Source organism: Cheilinus undulatus, linkage group 1 (assembly GCF_018320785.1).
Source record: "Cheilinus undulatus linkage group 1, ASM1832078v1, whole genome shotgun sequence".
NCBI classification, from domain to species: Eukaryota; Metazoa; Chordata; class Actinopteri; order Labriformes; family Labridae; genus Cheilinus; species Cheilinus undulatus.
In genome coordinates, this window is record NC_054865.1 from 41,584,098 (window position 1) to 41,604,936 (window position 20,839).

Consider the following 20,839-nt stretch of genomic DNA (forward strand, 5'->3'; position numbering starts at 1 on the left):
AAGAAGTAGAGAAAGGGAGCACTTATATTCTGGAACAATGTCGGCAAAAAAAAAGCGTTGATTCAGCCTAATGCCCTTAAGTGATTACTTATTTACAGACACTGGAAGCACGCAGAGTGTAAATGAAAATAGCATTATGTAAGTTCACGCTTGTTTAAGCCCTGAATGATCTGACGGCATGTGTGAGGAGATTAGGTCTGCCAGGGTGACATCAATATAAAGCTGTGTTTTCAAAAACAGACACAAATTATAGTTTAACACTGAAAACATGTAGACTGCTGTGTCTTCACTGTGAGTGCATGTGTGTCAGTGCTGTCAGATCTGTGAATGAAAGAATCTGTGTGGGATATTTCCTGAATCCAGATCTGTTCATCAAACGTGTGACAGATAGCACTCCCTTTCACAAGAATGTGGTCCAACCACCCACTGAGACACAAACAGACACAGACACAGGTGGTGCAGCAGTCCTCCCTCAGGAGCAATACATCCTCCTTTATGAAGCCATAGATTCATGTTAGTAAGCTCTCTGTTTCTTATTGTCTCACTCTCCTCACCCTGGGGACCCTGAGGACTCTGTGGTCTATAGTTACATGTGTGTCAGTCCTCTGCGCTCATTGTTTGCTTCAACAGCACTGAAAATGATCTGCACAGGAATCTGATGCTGATGTAGAGCTGACAAGCTGAGCAAGAGCAAATCTTACACTGTTATTCCTGACTTTAAAAGAGTGACTTCTTTATAATGACAGCTGTAGCTGGGAGAATCTCTTTCATGAAAAGGTTAAGTAAATCTCTCAAAACCCCCACTGTAGTAAAACAAAACATGACAACAGAATTATTACTTTCATGACTTTTTTGCCAGTGACAGCCAAGGCCAGAGGCATCATGTTTTCAGATGTCCCTCAGTCAATCTTTTGAACACATTTGAACATAACTCAATCCTTGAGTCCTCTCTGACTCAGGGATGAACTGATCATATTTTGATTGTATGATGATTATATTGGCTCTTTGCAAGTGACAGCCAGGACTGGCAAGACAGTATGGCTGCAGACCGTTCATTTCTAACAGCCACTCATCTGACACAGTATATTTCAGAACGGAAAAACACGATAAAACTTATGAAATAAAATCAGATTGAACCTCCGTGTAGGGTTAGGGTAAAAGTTAAGTTAATATTATTGGTCTGGTATCAGTATCGGCAGATAGCCGATAGTCGATATTTACATCCAATATTTTGCCTGTGTATTTCAGCATATATTAACTGTAAATTTTGTCCATATATACTTATAAATTAGTGGAGTTTTAGGCTGAACCAACAGACCCCAGTTGAGGTTTTTTCTTTATTTATCCTCATTCTTTACACTTTAAGTGTTTTTAAGCACTAAGGTTGATTCCTTGGTCATCCTCAAACCTTAAAGTGTGTCCAAAAATACTGAAATTTCTTGTCAGAAAAGCATATTTAAATATCGGTATCAATTCTGGTATTGGCTAAAATGAATATGTAAATATCGGCATATTGGATATCGGCAGTAAACCAATATCATGCATCCCTAGTTAAAAGTTAAAAACCTGACCTGCAGGGGCACGCACCATGTATGGGCCCGGGTCCGAATCTGGCCTGTGGCCCTTTGCTGCATGTCTCTCCCCCACTCTCGCCCCAGTTTACAAGTCTCCACTGTCCTCTGCTATCCAATAAAGGCACGGAAAGGCCCAAAAATAAATCTTACAAAAAAAAAAAAAAAAAAAAACCTGACCTGCAGACTTGATTACAAAAGGTTTAATAAACATTTTTTTTTATTGAAAACATTCTAACACAGTAAATGTAGCTAAAGATAAGCTAAAGATGGCTAAAGATAAGCTCACAAAGAAGCTACGTGAGCTATGTATCTAGGTTATCAACTTAGTAGCTAAGTTGGCTTTAGCTACATTTGTTAAAACTTAGTTCCTAAAGCTAACATAGCTAGAACTAATGTAGCTTTGTAGCTAATGTAGCTACATAGCTATGTAGCTAAAATATCTCAAATTAAGCTCTCAAAACAGCCATGTAAGCTCTGAACATACAGGATCTACGCTGCTATGTCAGCTTTAGCTAAGTTTGCCAAAGCTCATGCTGCTAAGTAGGGCTGAGCACTTAATCAGAAATGAGATTAAATTGCAATTTACCCTGTTGCTATATTCAAATCACAGACATTGCAATATTTCCTTGACCTGAAATGTGTCAAAATGCCATTTTTCTGCAGCAGACATTTTATGCTCTACACGCTATGTTTACATACCAAATGACCATTTTTGCAACAGTTTACTTTTGGTCATGTATATTATTTTCTTCAAAAAATGAGAAAAAAATTGCATCATCCCCTTCAGTATTGCAATTGATGTCAAATTTGCTATCAGCTGAGCCAAAATCATAATGAGATTTTTTTCTACATCTTCCATCCCTAGTTTTATTTATCTATTATTGTGCTGGTTTTAATATAGAATGGTTTATTATTTGTGTTTGCTGTACAATCCTTAAGATTAGGAACCTAAAAATAATCGCATATTAAATCACAATCGCAATATTGTGGGGAAAAATTGCAATTAGATTATTTTCGCAAATTGTTCAGCCCTACAGCTAAGGCGATCTTAGCTACATTAGCCTATGTAGTAACATCAATTACATAGCTAGCGTAGCTATGTTAGCTTTAGCTAAAGTTAATGAAGCTAAACTGAGCCACCGTTCATGTATCCTGGATTAGACCCCTGAATTAGACCCCTGACTTTTTTTCTCTGTTTTATTTATGAAATGTTTCTCAGTCTGTTATGTTTGCATTGTGGTTATGTCATGATTGTAACTGCTAGACTTTGTCAATGAACAAAGCTGAATACAAAAAAAAAAAAAAAAAAAAAAAAATCTACAACTGGAAACATGTTGTACCGTCTACAGACAGGCCCCTCTCAAGGCTGGAGGTGTTTCGTTTTCAGGTTATCCTCAATCAGTACAAACATACCAATCCAGTGCCAATCTTTTGACTCAAGAACATTTTGGAGATTTTCTTCAAACTTCGTAGGAAAGTCTGCTCTGACTCAAAGATTAACTGAGAAGAATTTGAAAGTCATCGGTCAAAGACAAGGTAATCGGACTTCTTGTCCACTCCGTGCTTGTGAATACAACATCTGAAGGGATTTTCTACAACATCTGCACAAATTTCCTTTCTGACTCAGGGATAAATTGGTTCGATTTTGGAAGTCAAAGGTCAAGGGCATCGAGGGGTGTCATGGCCATCCTTTGTAAAATGACCATGAGATTTCACACCACAACAGAAATCACCTCAGCCTCTCTTCTTGATCCCGCGGTGTGCTTTCAATGTTTGGCAACTGTCTACTTTGCAGAGCATATAACCACCAGGCAGTAGTTTTAGTTCTTTTGTTTTATCAAGTTGTTATTTTATCACATTAAGAGCCCCCAGTGCTTGTAGAATCTGTTAAACTGTAAAAGCAGTAAAAATAAAGAACAAACCCCAGTAAACATCTGCAATAAGGTGCAACTTTCTACCACCCCTTTGACTTTCAGTGCTTAAAAATAACTTAAAAAACAGCCGATCATCATTTCTACAGCCTCTTAAAAGAACAAAAGCTTCTCCTGCAGCACAAAGAAGTGTTTAAATAGACCCTGCAGAGGAAATGTTGAGCTACACTGCAGAAGAACACAAGGCGTTCAAACACTGCAGTCTCAACAACCCTGGAAAAGGAAGATGAGAGCACTGATGACTGGAAAATGACTGTATAACATCAATATAGAGGGCTAGATTCTTCTGATCAGTGAAGCTGTGCATGAATGTTGCATTTCAAGTTTAAAATTCAGAATCAACACACTAACAACTCCCAAGGCTGCCACCTTAAAATAACCAAACAGAAGTTTCTTAGAGGGACATACTTCAGGAGGAAAACGCTGGCTACGCAAAATAATGAAAACATATGATGTAGCATAACTGAGAGAAGGTGAGTAGTCACATTAGTTATGAAACACCCACTAACCTTCAATTACACTGTTTGGATAGAACCTGTGATTCATTTACATACTGGCAGGTTTGCTCAGCAAACTGCACTTTATTTTGAGACAATCCAGCATATACCTTCTGCTGCCTTAAATACTCAAGAGCTCTATATGTGAATTAACCCACAGCTGAAAATAGTGCGCTATCAATAAACTATTCACCAACTTCACGCTTTAAACTTCACTGCCCAGGGATTTTCTAACACACTTTGTTAGAGGAAATGCTCTGCTGTCATCAAAGAACATCTTTTCCTTTATAACATCCACTGTAAATGAAAACAGCTGTGTTGTCCTGGGTGTTTTAAACGATGTAAAAATGTCCTCATGGTGGCCTCTCTTCTTGTTCCCTGACTATGTCGGAAATTGAAAGTATTTATAGTTGTTCCAGATGGATTCACTGGAAGGTTGGAGTGAAAAGCCGGAAGTGATTAATGTTTAGTACAGGGTTAACCCAGCACATTTTTAGACTCCCCTGGAAGGAATTAATAGCATTTCCCTGTGCTCACCAGTCTGCAGCAGACAAAAAAGCATTGCAGTTGGTAACAGAGCCACTTTTTTGGCATATGTCAGGATAAAGATGGCAAATTGAATTTGAAAACGTCCCCTCCTTTATGAGGTGTGTTTAATTGAAATGCCTTGATCATTTCTTATTAAATACATCCCAAATCTGTGATGATTTTATCATATTTGTCCACCTTTAGTGTATAGTACTGCCTTGAGGATAAATATAAACCATGTAGAGACTAACAGAGGCGATTAAGAGCCCTCTATGCAACACACTGTTATGACTGCTCCTCTGTAGGCTGATTCATCCAGTGTGTGGATCATTAGACAAACAATCCACAACATCATTCATTCACAAGTTTAACAGACACCTGGACTGTAAAGATGACACACAGGTGATCCACAGGTTAAATCTGTTGTTACAGACTCCAGCTCCGTCTGTGCTGATATGCCAGGCAGGGCTATAACGTCACTGGGTTTATCCTCTCCACTTCCCACTGTTATTAGATCCTCCTCCTGCCTACTTTTCTTCTCAGCTCATCTCTCATTGACTCTCCTGCTTTATTTTCCCCCTGTAATCGTCCTTGTTCACCCTGAGTTCACTTCAGGCGCTCTCCAGTTCATGACCTGTGAGGTACTGCACCATGGCAGTAACGAAACAGATCAGCGCCACTTCCTGAGAGCTCGTCTGCACTGAAAAGATCTTCATATAAGGAAAAAACACCAAAAAAATCTTTGTTGTGATTTAAAGGCCTCAGCTTAATCACAAACACATTCCAATGACTGTTCAAGTGTTTTTGCATGTTTACTTGAAAAAAATTGTTTTTTTTTTCCATCACTGACACCCTTCCTTAAACTTTCTTGGACTGATGAATGCATTTTTTCAACAACCGGAGGTTTCGACTGATGTCAATATGGTATGAAAATCAACTTGCAGAGACTTGAAACACATATGAGATAAGTCATCCATCACCATGAACTTTTTGTCCTCTTTATTTCTTTATTTTTTAATTGACGTGCAGTAACAGAGGGGAAAAGTTCCCTGCGTAGGTGGATCCCACATGAGAAACAAGCAAGCACTAACACAGTCTAACATTTTCCTATCAAACTAATCTACTTGAGTTTGCTTAAAATTCCTGCATTATTAGCTCTTGTTTATCACATAAAGTCATCCTTTTGTCATATATTCAGTCATTTGGAGTTTGAAAGGGGCTCTTTTAATTTTGATCTTTTCCAAAATTACAGAACATCTGTAAATGTAAAACAGAAAATTTACAGAAATTTTTTGTTTCAATACATACCTCAGTTTTGAAGTTTTGGTTTGGTACGTTTTCGGTTTGGTGATTTAAGCAAACAAAGAATTCTTTTTCTTAACTTGGAACTTTGAAACTTTCCTTGTACACATTGTCGAAATTGCAGAATTGACAGTTAAAGCTCTCAGGCCTTCTTAGTTTTTTTTTTTTGTATAAATAAAATAAAAAAATATATTCAAAAAATTGGTGAAATAAATTTCATTTAAATAAGCATTCTTCCAATACTGAAATAAATTTTGCAAATACTAGATTATTGATTTTTATTGATATTTTGACATATAAACATAATTTAAATTTCTGAGCTGACCTTGAACACATCATAATATAGCCAGTAAGCTTGTTAAATGTGCTAATTAGCATCTATTCTAATGCCCATTTCAACATAGAATTCAGCATTTGATGACTTTTTAAACCGATGGGACCTACAACAAAGTTTGGGAGCACTTTAGAGAGCTCATCTGAGCAGATGAAGATCTCAGAGTGTGTCTGGAATCTGAGGATAACTGGTACTAACGTGCAGACATGACGGAGTCCCCCTTTCCTTCAGCTCCCACAGGGCTGACATTCGAAGGTACCACATTTAGGTTTTATTAGAACCAGAGCACCAGTGATAAAGACCTTAAATCAGACAAATTGCTATTTCATTTGTGGGAATGTATTACCTAAAAGAAGACAGATTTGTATTAGGTTTGCAGGTGTGTCATAAAAGTGACAATGTATTTGTAGGGGGGACAAGCAGCTACAGAAAAGTACCAGAGAGCTGGGCTTAATATTACAGCGCCCTTGGTTTCTGATGCAGAAATATGCAGAATTATCATCATCCTTTAGACAATGAGATCTCTTCTTTCAAAGACTGGTGTGACATCCACAACCTTAAACAAAGCCAAAGAATTCATATTTGAACCCTGAGAGGTGAGATCCCATCACCCTGTGATAATAAACAACGGTATGATTGTATAAACACTGTACCTGGACATACAAATGCACAGTAATCTGAGCTGCTCTGCTCATCTTGACTACCTTTGTGACTGTTCTCATATAACATTATCCTTTTACACTGCAGTTCTTGTAAATAAAATCAGGTACTTGTTCTTTCATTTCAGCTTTTCAGCCCAATCCTCCACACACACGACGTCTTCTGTATTAGAAATAATGACAGACATTGTAGAAAGCAGGTAATTTATGTTTCAAAGATGGTGACTTGTAGACACTGACATCAACCATACCCTCTAGCTCTAAAAGCAAAACTATGGGGCTCCTAAAGGTATAAACTTAAACAGCAGCCAACCCAGGAAAAAAAGCAAGAGCATACAAAATGTACAGTTTAAGTACATTTTAGAATATCAAGGTCTCTGATTTCAACTTCTTTTAATTGTAACAGCCTCTACCACCTCTTGCTCCTGCCTCAAGGTGTCACATGACCAGTCAATCTGAAAGAATGCAGAGATAAACTGATGAAAGCTTTTCATCTAAGACAGTAAACAAATCCACAAAATGTCCACATTAGGAGCAACTACAGAAAGAAAGTGTTGCAATATCATATTTCTTATGACATTGCAACACTTTCTTTCATAATGTGTAAGTCAGTGCCACCCACCTATACATGGACTCACATTTTTATTTTTCTCTTCAGTGGAACCGTACCTTCCATGCTTTGCCCGGGTGCCTCACAACTGTGATTGTTCACATATGGTGGTGTGCTGCTGTCTAATTCATGTCTGCACATCAGCTACAGTTGGTTCAGTTTGTATGCTATTTTTTAAGTTAAAAAGGCATTTAAGCCTTATATGATTATCTACTTATAGTCAACACAGGGAGCCATCATAATTTTGTTATATTGTCAGCTTCTACTACTTCAGATGATGACAATAAAGTTCCTATTCTGAAACTGTAAGCACATTTACACACTGTGTTTAAGCAGACATCAGGAAGGCTGTTGCTTCCAACTTCCAACATACTTCTGTCATCATAGCATGTGGTTATTGATACTTCATCTATTCTAACAAAAAATGCATGGATTAAAACATTCTAATATTCAAAGACTTTCATCCTTTTTCTTTAATAACAACTGTTATTTCCTTTGCACAATTTTAACAAATAGTAGAGTTACATGGCTACATGGATTGAAATACAAATTTGCATTTCTCTCTGTTGCGTCTGAATAAAATCGTGCATTTTTTCAGTCAGGTTTAATGCATATAGTTGTTCATTCTTTATATGATAGTTTTCCTAAAATGTGATGAACATAAATCACAATGCCTACACTCAAGGAGGATATTCCATGATATTGTTATATCCTGTGTTTTTATACCTACGGTATCACTAATCAGGCTGTACAGAGCTTTTCTGACTTGCTTCATTCATTGTAAGTGACCCTTCATTGGCTCTCTGATTGGTCTGCTGACTCTCCAATCAGAGAGCTCTCTGTCATAGCTACCCTTGCTTTACATTTAATCCGGCAAACTTTTGCCCTGGTTAAGTCTTATCAGTTACTTGCGGTGAAACTGTGACTTTAATTTTGTTATCTGTACACTGTTGGAAAGTGCTGCTGCTCTACTAAGGCCCATCAGCATGTTGAGTTTATCTGATGTGCTGCAAGGGGATAGATGTTGTTAACTGACATCCCCTAGCATCAGCATCAGGCTAGTCTGTAGAGATATGGAGTTATCCTCTTACATCCTACAATGTTTTGTCATGAAGGTCTTTGCACACTGAGACTGTTACTTTCAGGTGTTTTTGGGTCTGTGATCTGAAAAAAAAAAATCACACAATTGAATCTTGCACACTACCTTTTAGCTGTGTTCACTGCAAACAAAAAAAATTGTAGAATGTGGGAACTTGTTTAATACTGCAAAGAAAAAAAGAGTGCCTCTTTGACATCTTGAAAAACAATGGATCCATCCACCCCTGACGGAGATCTTCATACAGCACCAGCTAGCACGTCACAGCACTGTGCCAAGTTGGAGAGATGGGTGCAACTTTTAAATTCATCCCAGTTGTGTGGCTGAAAGTACAAATTTTGGCACATAAGGTTTCATTGCTTATTTCCCTATAATGGACAAATCAGAGTTTTTTAATGATTACTCTTGGGGATTTTTTTTGCCTCCTTTGGTGCAGGAAAGCTGAAGAGAGACAGGAAATGTGGGGAAAGAGTGGGGAAGTCATGCACCAAACAGCGCTTCCTTTGAAGATGTTAGCCTCTGTATTGGCGCCTGCTCTACCCACTTAGCTGAACCAGCAGCCCGATTACGGTGTTTAAAGTAAAGTTTCAGTGCAAGGGAGGGGGGCAGGTGAGTGAGAAGGAAGCAGCAGATGCAGCTCTGAATTAGGCCTGGGAGATGTGGCCTAAAAAATCCTATCACTGTACTTTTCTTGCCTTTGACGGAATGGTATTATATCACAGTATTACAAAATTAAAAATAATGCTTTTCAATCCAAATTAAAGTGTCATAAACCCCCTTCTCCCCTTAAAACAAGCCTTTGATGGCATACTCAATTTATGTCTAAGCATAGGAGCACAGAAAAAATGTGGGGTTTTTTGTTTGTTTTATTTCTGTCTAACTTCTGTCTAACTGCACTTGAAGTTTTACATTTCATCTCTATCCTGGTGATGTGTGTTAAGCTGCCAATGACTTCAGCACGTTTCCTGGTGAAGGTGTTGACAATAAAAGCGTTTCAAAAAACAACAGCCGTGAACATTATTTGTGACGAGCTTGACAGAAGTAGTGTGTTTATTTTTGGGCCTTTTGTGTCTCTATTAGATAGAGGAGGGCAGTGGATAGACTCGGAAACAGGGACGAGAGTGGGGAGACCCGAGCAACCCGCGTACATGGGGCATGCCTTAAACCACTCGACCATCTGCACGCCCCATCATTTCTCTTTTTGAGACTAATTCAATTTTGTACATTTTCCCTGACAAAAATAAATTTGAAAAATAAAACAAAACATTTAAACAGCTATTTTCAAATATTATAATAGGGAAAGAGGGGTGCGCAGATAGTCGTGTGTTTTAAGGCGTACCCCAAGCGCACGGGGGGCCGGGTTCGAATCAGGCCTGTGGCCCTTTGCCGCATGTCTCTCCCCACTCTTGTCCCTCTTTCCAAATCCATCCACTGTCCTCCTCTATCAAAATAAAGGCACAAAATGCCCCAAAAATAAATCTTTAAAAAAAATAATAGGGATAAAGAGCTTGACGACAAGATATTTTATCCTTGTAACAATAACCAAGGAGGGTGAAGCTTGACAAAGGGAGACTGAAAAAAACATAAAATAAAGGAGATCTCAACAAATATTCACTTCACTATTTCAAACAGATTTGAGTTTTCTTAATGTACATTTTTGTATTGAAAAGGGCATTTTAATTACCCATATCTGTCAGTCTGAAATGCTTGATGATTCAGCATTTAGTCATCAGAAAAAGAACAAAACACAGCGTTTAGCAACCGTTATCACTGTATCTTGAGCAGAATGAACCGCATCATTGGCATTGTTACAGAGGCAGGTTGACATCTCACCGCTTCCTGTTGAGGGCAGGAGGAAGTGCCGGACAGCTGTCTCTCTGGATGAGTTGATAAGCAGCGCACATACCGGAGGGTTTGACAGGGTTTGGGGAAGTTTACGACCACAGCCAGGGTGGAGTACACAAGTTTCCGTTTTGTATATGTTATACTGGAAATTGTTTCCTTGTTTGTTGTGCAGTCTTATTTTATTAAAATGTTTATGCTGCTATTGCACAGAGGTCTAATTTTAATCTCACTGAGACTTTTACCTGCATGTTACGTAGTCTTGTGCATGCATGTGTATGTTTGTGTTTGATGGGGAGTTAGTCTGGTACAAAAAAGAAAGACTTAGCCTCTCCAGTAACCTCTCATTCAACACATAAGGATTAAAGACTTTATTATAAAACCAGAGGGTGTAATCCTCCGTCTGAGTCTGCCTATCATTCTCTCATACTCTATGGTCAATGTGGTTTCTTGTTTCCTTTTTGTCTGATCTCAACCCCCCTTTTCTCCCTTTCCATCCATGTAGGGCTTGTGCCGCACAGTCGCTTTCAATTTCTTTTTTAAATTAGCTTTCACCTCATTGCACTTTGCTCTTTTTTTAGTCACTTCCCTTTTGTTTCAGGACAAAATCTCTCCCTCTATTTCTTTCTCTTGGATGCATTTTCCCCTCCTTGGGAGTCAAAATAAGCAGAAAATAAAAACAGCAGCAGCTCTGTCTTTTCATCGTGCACCACTGCAGCTTCATGTGGAGAATATCTCGTCCCAGTATACGAGCAAAAACGCTCAGTGAAAAGACACAAACACGCGGCACGTGTGTGTGACTGCTATGTGGCAGCGTGAACGCAAAACACGGGGACGTTCGGCGAAGATCTGCAGTGAAATAATGATGACAAAACCAGAGTGAGATTGGAGAGATAAATCAAAAGACAATTCCTTTTTCACTCTTGCAGAAGTGAGTGACGAAAAAGGAGAAGAAATGAGGAAGCATGAGTGTTTGAAATAGCATAATGGACTCAGTGAATGCGTAGTTCTGTTCCTCTTCCTCCTCTGTCGACTGGTTTGAATCGGCCACACTCTTGCAAACGGTTACAGAGGCAGAGCTGCTCTCGTTACTCTAATCTTCTCTGACATGAACACATTCGAGGATACACAGGCGTGGATGCTTTCGGTGGCTGTTTGGCCTGTGAAACTCAGGCTTTAAGGAAAGGAAAGGAGGAGGGGGTCACTGAGAAAAACACAAGGAGTGTAGTCAATCAAGGGTGAGAGAGAGAGAGAGAGAAGTCAGTCAGATAGAAAACTGGAGAGTGGCTCACTCTGCAGAAAGCTACAACAGGAAATGAGATGAGGAGAAAGGAATTTCAACTGGATCCAAGATGTAGTTTTAAAGCAGCGAACAACCCGGTTATCCCTGAGTGGCTGAGACTGCATGTGTGTTTGTGACACCGTGAGAATGGAAAGAAGGACTGAAACTTCTACAGTGACAATTTATTATCCCACAGTAAATGCTCAGTTCCTTTAAAGCTTCCAAGTCAAGAGTCAAAACATGAACCGAAACAAAACTGTAAGTCGTTCATGTCTTTCTGAGACTAAACATAAAAGATTTACACATTTCTTTTCTTCAACACTGAAACTAGGGCCCGGTTTCAATCTGCTGTCTCTGTTACTCATTCAGTCTGTGAAATCTCCAAAAATTCAAAAGAAATGTTCAGACCTCAAAGTAAAATATTGAAAAGTTTCTTCATAAACACGAGGAACTGTAGGAGACTGATCAAAACAGCATTGGCTAATAATCAACACAACACGACAAGATGTACCGACTTTAACTTTGGGCCAAATTTCCAAGCCCTAAATCCTTCTCTTCCCATAATGCAACTTCATGGAGCCTTTTTAGGCCACAGCTGCTACATTCAAAACATGTTTTGGCATTTTTTTCCTTCATGGCAGCAGTCAGAATTGCACAGTACCTATCTTTTCTTAAAGTCCCTGTAAAGTGATAAATCTTCACTTTTTTATTTACTATGAGTTATGAACCACCAGGCCGAATATCAGTCATGAAAAACACATCACTATGTTTATAAAACTAAGTTTTATAAAACTCGTGAAAAATGAGGCAGAGCTGAAACCACGCCCACTCACGAGAAATATGGAAATACGGACAGCACGCTAAAATGTCTCAGTCGCCCCCTTGTGGCTGGCAGCAGTGTAGGGACTGATCAAAGGTTGGGAAAGATACCAACATTACTAATCCATATCCACAAACTTTTTTGCATCCCTCTCTTGGGGTACTATGTATACCCTTGAAGGAGAAGCCAGACACAGCAGTCTGTTGATTGGTCAAAACAATAGTGCTGCTTTCTGTCAAACAAAGCTTGTCTACTTGTGATAAACAGCTATATGCCAGGCAAAAGGTCTGGTCAGATATGGGTGCCTAGCTGGTCTGGCACATCACGCCTCCTGTACTGCTTCGGCCTCCTGATGACCTCTCAGGTATCCACCCAGCTGCCCACTGTATCCCCTGGTGTCTGGACCAGCTCACCGGGTCCCAGGAACCCAGTGAGCTGGATCAGGACCAGGAAAGCATACCAGGTGCCTGTAAAAGCCAGTTGCTATTCCCGCATCAGGCAGCCGACCCTTCCAATCCCCCACAGATATTGATACATCATTTCTTTAACCTGCCACCCTGAATGAAAGGCAAGAAACACATTACAGAATTTGTGTTAAGTTACATTGATTTCCTTTTCTTAGCCTATGTTCAAATAGCATTTTATAAAGATAATTTTGCAAACATTTACAATACCCAGACAGATATTATTCTCTACTGACAGCCTGGTGGAAATCAGGTCACTGAAGATAGAGTTCTTCTGTCTTGCTGGCAAGGCTTCAATGATGCCATTTTGTCAAACACACCTCTGTTACTACCATGGATGCAAGTTCATTGGTGTAAAGACGTTGCCTACCTACTCTATCTTCATCACATTTAAACTGACAGTGAGCACAGTCTCTAACAGGGAATGTAAAATAAGCTACACCAAACACATTTCTGAAGGAAATCTACAAAAAACATGGACCTTCATATATGAAAATAAACATAAGACCAGGATATCTGCATTTGCAGTGTCAAATCTAAGCAAATTGGAGGTCCAACAAAATATTAAAGTCTGGAAAATCAAATGAAACCAAACACCAGATGAAGACCTTCAGACATCAATGAGAGCTAAGGCATAGCTTTATAAAATCTGTATAAGGAAGCATACTATGCTAATGAAGCAGGTGCTTGATCTCAGACTTAAACTGGCGAATGTTTTTGTAACAATGCAACATTGTGCTCAAAGGTGCTGCTTTGACCAAGACACACATGGAAGTGCTCATTCCTGTTGGTTTACTTTGTAATGTGAAGACTATAGCTCTAATGTTGAGCAGATGTGAAATCTTGTGTGGTTGGTTTTGCATCAGATAATCTAAAAACTTGGGCCTGATTTTTTAAAAACATAACTCTAACGAAACAAATACCTTTTAATTAGAGTTTGAGGACGAAACTCTGATAACTATTAATGACAACAACTCCCACTGAGTTCCTTGCACATGTTTATATGTAAAACGCTAGGAATGTCTCTTAAAGTAAATAACTGTTATGATTAATCAGAGTCAATAAAATTTTAAATGATTGGCTGTTCAACATGGCAACAATAAGACTATCAACATGAATTACTAAGCTAAATATCAGGTGTATTGATGCAAAAAATGTAGCTGTTGTCAGTTTGCATGTTGGTTACATTGATATATCATATGTTATATGATATGTTCAGACATGTGTCTGAAGACAAAACTCCAGGAAAGCATTTTTGAGGATGAAGTTTGAGATGTTGGACGGAATAAAGTTTCTAGATTTTGGACACAAAAGATTACAGTTATGGAAATCTGTCATTTGACGCACCTTAAACGATTTAAAAAATACTTTATCCATACTCTGTTAGATAGACCAATGCCTGATTCTGCTTGTTTCATAATCAGCTAAAGTAACTTACTCAGAGTAATGCATTTCAAGTCTAAAACAGTTCATTTTTAATAGCAAACTTGTATGCATGTGCATCATGAACCATCACCCAAAAAATCTGAGAAATAAATTCATCTTCAACAAAAATGTAAACAACAAGCTATAACATTCATTATTTTTATTTGATTCTGCAAAATGTCAAATAGGGGTTGCATGGTGGTACAGTGGTTTGTACTGTTGCCTCACAGAAACATGGTTCCTGACTCAAGTCCCCTTCAGACAGGCCTCCTCATGCATGCATGGGTTCTTTCTGAATGCTATGGCTTCATCCCACAGTCCAAAAACATGTTCGATAGGTTATATCATGACACAAAGAGTAAATAAGAGTGTCACTGCCAGATTTTTTTTTTTGTATTTCAGTCCTGTGATTGACTGGTGACCAGTTAAGGGTGTACCTTGCCACTTGCCAATGTTTAAAAGCGGCCCAGCTTATCATGAATTGTCCACTATTCTGAGATCAGCTGAGCTGTTCTCTGCAGAAGTTTCCATAAACCATGACAGTAGTTGGGGCAGTATGAGAAGAAATAACAGGGAGAAAGAAAAGTCAGAGTTTATAAGATCTTTCTGTTATGCACACCAGTCTGTGTGATAAACCATCCTTCAGTTACTCATCAAACTCCGTATCCAGAGTGAGCCTGCCTGCAGCTAATGTTCAAACACATCGGTTAGTCTCGATGGAAAAGTTGAGTAAAACACAAATACATAACCACAAACATGCACACAAAGGGCGTATGCAGCACAGACACAGTGAAGAAAAAATCAGCTTCAAAATCAGCTCAAATTTTAGAAATGTTCATTCAGGATGTGAGAGTAGAGGACGTGCTGTAATCTCAACATTCCTGCTAGCTTCCTTGTCCATTGACAGACTTCTCAAAACAATGTTAGTATTTTTTCACATCAAGAAACTCAATTCAATGGGTAAAATGAGGACAACTCTCCCCTTAATGGACACGCTCTCACAGGCTTGGCATTCACAGTGGGGAGCAGATATGCTATCTGTTGCAAGCACAGGAAGGGAGAGTAAGTTGGGTGTTAGTCTGAGTGTGTGGCAAGCTGACACTGACTATGTTGCCAGAGGAGAGTCGCACTGTTGCAACACCTGATTTAATCAGTGAGTGTGGACCAATTTTTGTCCCTCTCTGTCAAAGTTCTTTTACAAATGAAATTGAATGGTATCTAGAGAAATTTCCTTCTGGTTTAAAGCTTGAATGCAGTAATACTTGGGTTCTGGTGTATTTCAAGTTGGACAAATTTTATCAGTGAAACACTTTTCCATTTAACTGGAAGTTTTAAGTGAAAATCCAGAAAGATTTTCCAGGCCAACTGACATAATGTAGATGTTAAAAGACAAAATGTAGAGTCAAGTGTATAATGGGACTGGATTGGCCACAATACAATCCAACAACTCGAATGGGGGGGAAGCTTTTGTCCAGGCCCCCCTTGTGGTATACCCAGAGACCACCAGCTGTTTTCGGCAGTAGTCATTAAAAACAGCTACAGTGGCCACTAGTGGTGGGTGGCTGGGCAACAATACAGATGGACAATTGACCAGCATTGTTGGCCTGAACTGATAAAAAATGTTCATAGATAGTTCAACCGACTGATCATTCTGATGCTGACACATTTCCAATTTCTATGCATGACCTTTTGCCAAACAGTGAAACTAACTTTCTATAAATGATTTTCAGGAGTACTACAGGAATAGCAACTGCCTACAAGGCATTTCAAGCTAATTTAGTGTTTAGTGTTTCTTTAGCTAAGAATTTAATCCAAAGCTAACATAGCGTTCATCTGTTAGCTAAGAACTGGTTGAACGCTAGCATTAGTTACGCTCTTGCTATGGTTCATATGTTAGAGAAATTGACTTGAAAATTTGGAAATGTCACTTATTAACAACACCAAAAAAGACTCACATTTCTAGCTGTGCTTTTAGCAAGGATTTTACTCCATAGCTTAAGGGGTGTGTTCTAGTGGTTGAGTGCTAGCATTAGCTAGCAGGCTAGCTAATGTTAAACTTACCTAACAGCTGTTTTCTGACTGAATATGTTAATTGAAGTATTAGCCACTGTCCTTAAGAATTTTCTGTTGTTTTTCCTATGCTGAATTCATCAAGAAGCATTTGAATTGTAAGATGACCTAAATGTATACAACAAAAACCTGGAAAACAGGACTATAACAGCATTTACTGTTTGTTCCCACCCTGAACACCAGAGGAAATGGTTGATGTATCAATATGGTTAACTGTAACTTACTCTGGAACTATATCTTTACAGTATCTATAATGTTTTCATACTGCTGTCAGGGGGGTGATCCCAGTGAGGAGTCAGCTTATCCCATCGGGGCATCTGAAGGACATCCTGAAGGAGTGGCACTATCTGGCCCTTTATTTACCCCTGCTGACCCTGCATGCTGGCCCTACTCGATACTTCCCCTTTATTCCTAGTACTGTGTTCTCCATTAGTGAGGGTAACGGGAGCTGCTGCTGCCCGGATGAGTCCTCCAGCCTGAAGCTGCCTGAACCGAAACACATTATGCATCTAAAGAGACAACACACGTGTTTACAGCAAACTATACTTCCAAGAGAGCTGCCTTCAAGGAAAAAAACAGGACCTTGTTTCATACATTAATGCCTGAATGCATACTCTAGTGGTGTGGAAGCTTAAACCACACACAACTCCAACTGAACAAAATGTTAAAACAGCCTCGCGAAGATTGTTATTTTTCTCAACAAATTAAACAGATCTTGAGCGCTTTACCTAAAGAAAACACAAGCTGGAGTGCTCAACACAGACACATTCCTGCCCTCCCTCTCCCCGTCACTTCATGTCTCCTATTCAGTCTGGACAGGAGGAAGTTTGGGAACCTCTGTTGGCCAGCTGTCAAGGGAAGGAGTGGGGGGGGGGGGGTCTTTGTCGCTAAAAACCAGCATTTCCCTCCCAGGCCTGAGTTACCCAGCTTGAGCTGCCTGAATTTCCTCAACCTCCACTTCATCTCCTCTACAAAGAAGAATCATCTACTATTTCATTCATGTTGGTCCACTCAAGGTCCAACTTTTTCTAAAAGCTATATCCAACTTTGCTGTTATGTAGTTGTACACATTTTTAGCAGTTCAGGTCAATTAGATCCTGGGAAATACTCTAGATATTAAATGCATAGTAAAGTTGAGCTAGGGTTGTTTAACTGGACTTCTGACCTTGTGTATGTACAGGTGGAGAATTATCTTATTAACAAGAGCATGTCTGCTGGGCAATGTGAATGACCCAGTACTTGGTACTTTAGTGCAATATTTGCTGGTGAAGGCAATGTAATTAATGATGATGATGATGATGATAGGTCTCGTGTTAATGATTTGTCGTTTCATTGCTGATTTTATAGTTAAGAAAGCTTCATAGCCTCTCGCACTGCAAGGCAGTATCTGTGTCCAAGTGGACTTAGAGAACTCTGTGGCACTTACTGATGTCATTTCCTCCTGGTTAGATCTTGTTTTTATTATTTACTCTTAGATGTTTGTTGCTTTGGTTAAAAGTGTCTGCTAGATTTAATTTTAGAAAAATTTATCCCTACTCGTCCCCTCTTTCATTGGATTTTTAAGGGCCCCTGAATGCTGAAAAAAGTCGTCAAAGTCTGTAAACACCAAGTTGTGCAAACAATGCAATATTTTGTGGGTTTCAAATACGCACATTCCAGATTGCCTCAATAACTGTTTTCAAAGTTGGAGCCTTCTCGTTTAACTTTGCCCCAGAATTATGAAATTTGGTGGCTTGACACAGTCTCACATGGAGCAATCCCCTAACTCCAACAACTCTATTTTCAATCAATTAGCCAAAACTAGGGGTTTTGCCCATTTCCACAAGCCCTTCAAAGATTAATTTGTCATTTTAACGGTTCATATTCCTTCATAGTATCAGAGGTGTCACTGAAAAATCATCAGATGTATAATGTGAAATGGGTTAGTGGAGCTTATTAATGCATGTTGGCTTGGTTTCATGCTCCACACTGTTTTCATTCAGACCCTGCTTATCCACTTTCCTATTAATTACAGATAAAAATGCATTCATCAAGTACAAATGCACTCACTGAACCACTCATTACGCACATCTGTGCAATGTCATGCACATCAATAACAACATCTCTGCCATGAATTCTACTTCAATAAATGTATGACTTTGTAAATGTAGACGCTGTCTGAGAGATGATTCATTCTTCGTTATGTTTAATACTGAGATTATAGTGAGTACTGCTGTTGTAAGAGGTGTTCCTAATATTTTGACCCTCTGGTGTATGTGAGTGGAGTTGGCAAAATATCACAGACTCATCAATATGATGCTCCTCACACCAACACCCAGTACCACCTCAATAAGAAGCATACAGAAGAGTTAAAAGCTTTTGGACAGTCTAGCTGTTGTAGCCGCCTTTTTAATTTAATAATAATCAAAATATTTAGTTAAAATTTAATTGGCTGATATAACAGCTGTTGTAATATTTTATTCCTTTATACTGCAGTTGGCATTGGCATGCAAAAATCCATATCTGTATTGAATTGTTTCGTCTCGTATCATATCATATCCAATCATACAGTATCATGAAATGTACCATTTCGTATAGTATCATTTTACAATGTATCGCATCTTATTCATAATGTCATATTGTAACGTTTCATTTTATATTGTATCTATCCAATCATATGTATCGTATCGTATCATATGAGAGCTGGGCAATTGATCAAAATTTAGATTAAATCATAATATGTCCTGCAATTTTGAAATCGTAGAATGTGCAATGTTTCCTTGACCTGAAATTTGTTGTGAAATACCAGTTTAATACATTTTTTGAGGCACAGATGTTATACTGGACGCAGCATGCAAACAATTAAGTGTCATTTCTTTCTAGAATAATTTGCAAAAAACTACTTTCCTTGTTTTGTATGTGTCTGTCTTATTAAAATGGATAAAGGCGAAAAACCATCATTCCTTTCAATACAATAATTCATATCACTTTTGCAATGAGTTGAAATAATCTACCAAATATTGTGTTGGTAATAATATAGAAGGATTTACTTCTCATTTGCTGAGAAATACATAAGATGAGAAGGTGCTGTGTGTATCATATCATATCCAATCATACTGTTTTCATGGCATCAAATAAAGCTTAGCGTAAGTTCAGTCAGGAAGACCATATTCTCCACGCGGGTTTAGTAGCTTATGCCTGGACTATTTCATGTACTCCCTCCTTTTGCCCTCTGTCACATCATAATTAGCTGTGCACATCACCTGGTCACACCTATCCAATAGCACTGCTCCACTTCCTCACTGTTGGCCTATCAAATCTTTGCTGCCCCTTTTAAATCTGGCTTTCTCTCCCATCAGTTCATTCATGGCGTGGTTCCGAGCGACCCTCCACCTCCCCATCACCGCCAAGTCTACGAGTCCATCAACTATGGACTAAGAGGACTTCTTCAGCCATCACCGCCACCACCAGTGTCTGGACTCCACAGGGGGATAGATCTTTCCGCCGCTCAGGGCAGACACCCTTCGATCACAAGCTATGTCCTTGTGGGGTTCAAGCGCCAAAGGGACTCTGACAATAATTCAACATCACATCCATGTAAATAAATATTATTCATTATCTCACATGTAAAATAAAGGTTATCTTTAAATCAGTCACTGGTCTCTCCTGATTGAAATGTGTTTGTGAACATTGTTACAGAGGTAGATTCTTTTGCAGTGAGGCTGTTTCATGCATAAAGAGGGCATTCTCTCCCCAAGAAATGCAAGTGCTGGATTTGTGCCTCCTTTCTATCACACCTTAAACTTTTTGGTCATTTTTTGTGTATTTTCTAGGTGAATGAGAAAAGTAGCAAGTACAGTGTTAATTTACATTTGGAGTGCAGATCTAGTTCAAGTAAATTTTTGCATGCCATAGTCAACCTTGGTCATATTTGGTGCTTTTTCCAACAAGAAAATAGTGGCTAGAGAAAATTCACAGTTGCTATCAATTTTGGAAAACTACTAGCCACAGTAGCTGGTGAGCAACAACGTTAATGTTAAGCCCTGAGAACAGATGTTCAAAAGCAGCACTGGATATCTGAGCAGTCTGCACTGAGATTGACTGTCTAAAATGAATTTATATCACGATCAGGTTTTAGATGTTGATTATATGTGTTTATTATGTTTCATAGTCATTTGTAACACACTTTTTTTGAAGGTTTTTACAGTAATGTGCACAATAATGATGTGGATTAAGGCATCTCTGGCATCATGGTTGCCTGACTATGTTTATAGCAATGACAGAGCAGTTGAATGCACATATGTTGTTGTTAATTAGAGCAAAGCCTCGACCCCAGCTGTGCCACTGAGAGCTCCCGTCTTTCTGGGCACTGACCGGGACACAGCCGCTGACAGATAAAGCACAGCCCCGCTGTTGTATGTGAGAC

General features: G+C 39.0%; 1 protein-coding gene across 1 annotated transcript in view; it reads right to left on the reverse strand.

Moving 5' to 3' along the window:
* rasa3 (RAS p21 protein activator 3) overlaps nt 1-20,839 on the reverse strand; it is a 67,607-nt gene that overhangs the window by 42,764 nt on the left and 4,004 nt on the right. The gene's annotated exons all lie outside the window — the stretch shown is intronic.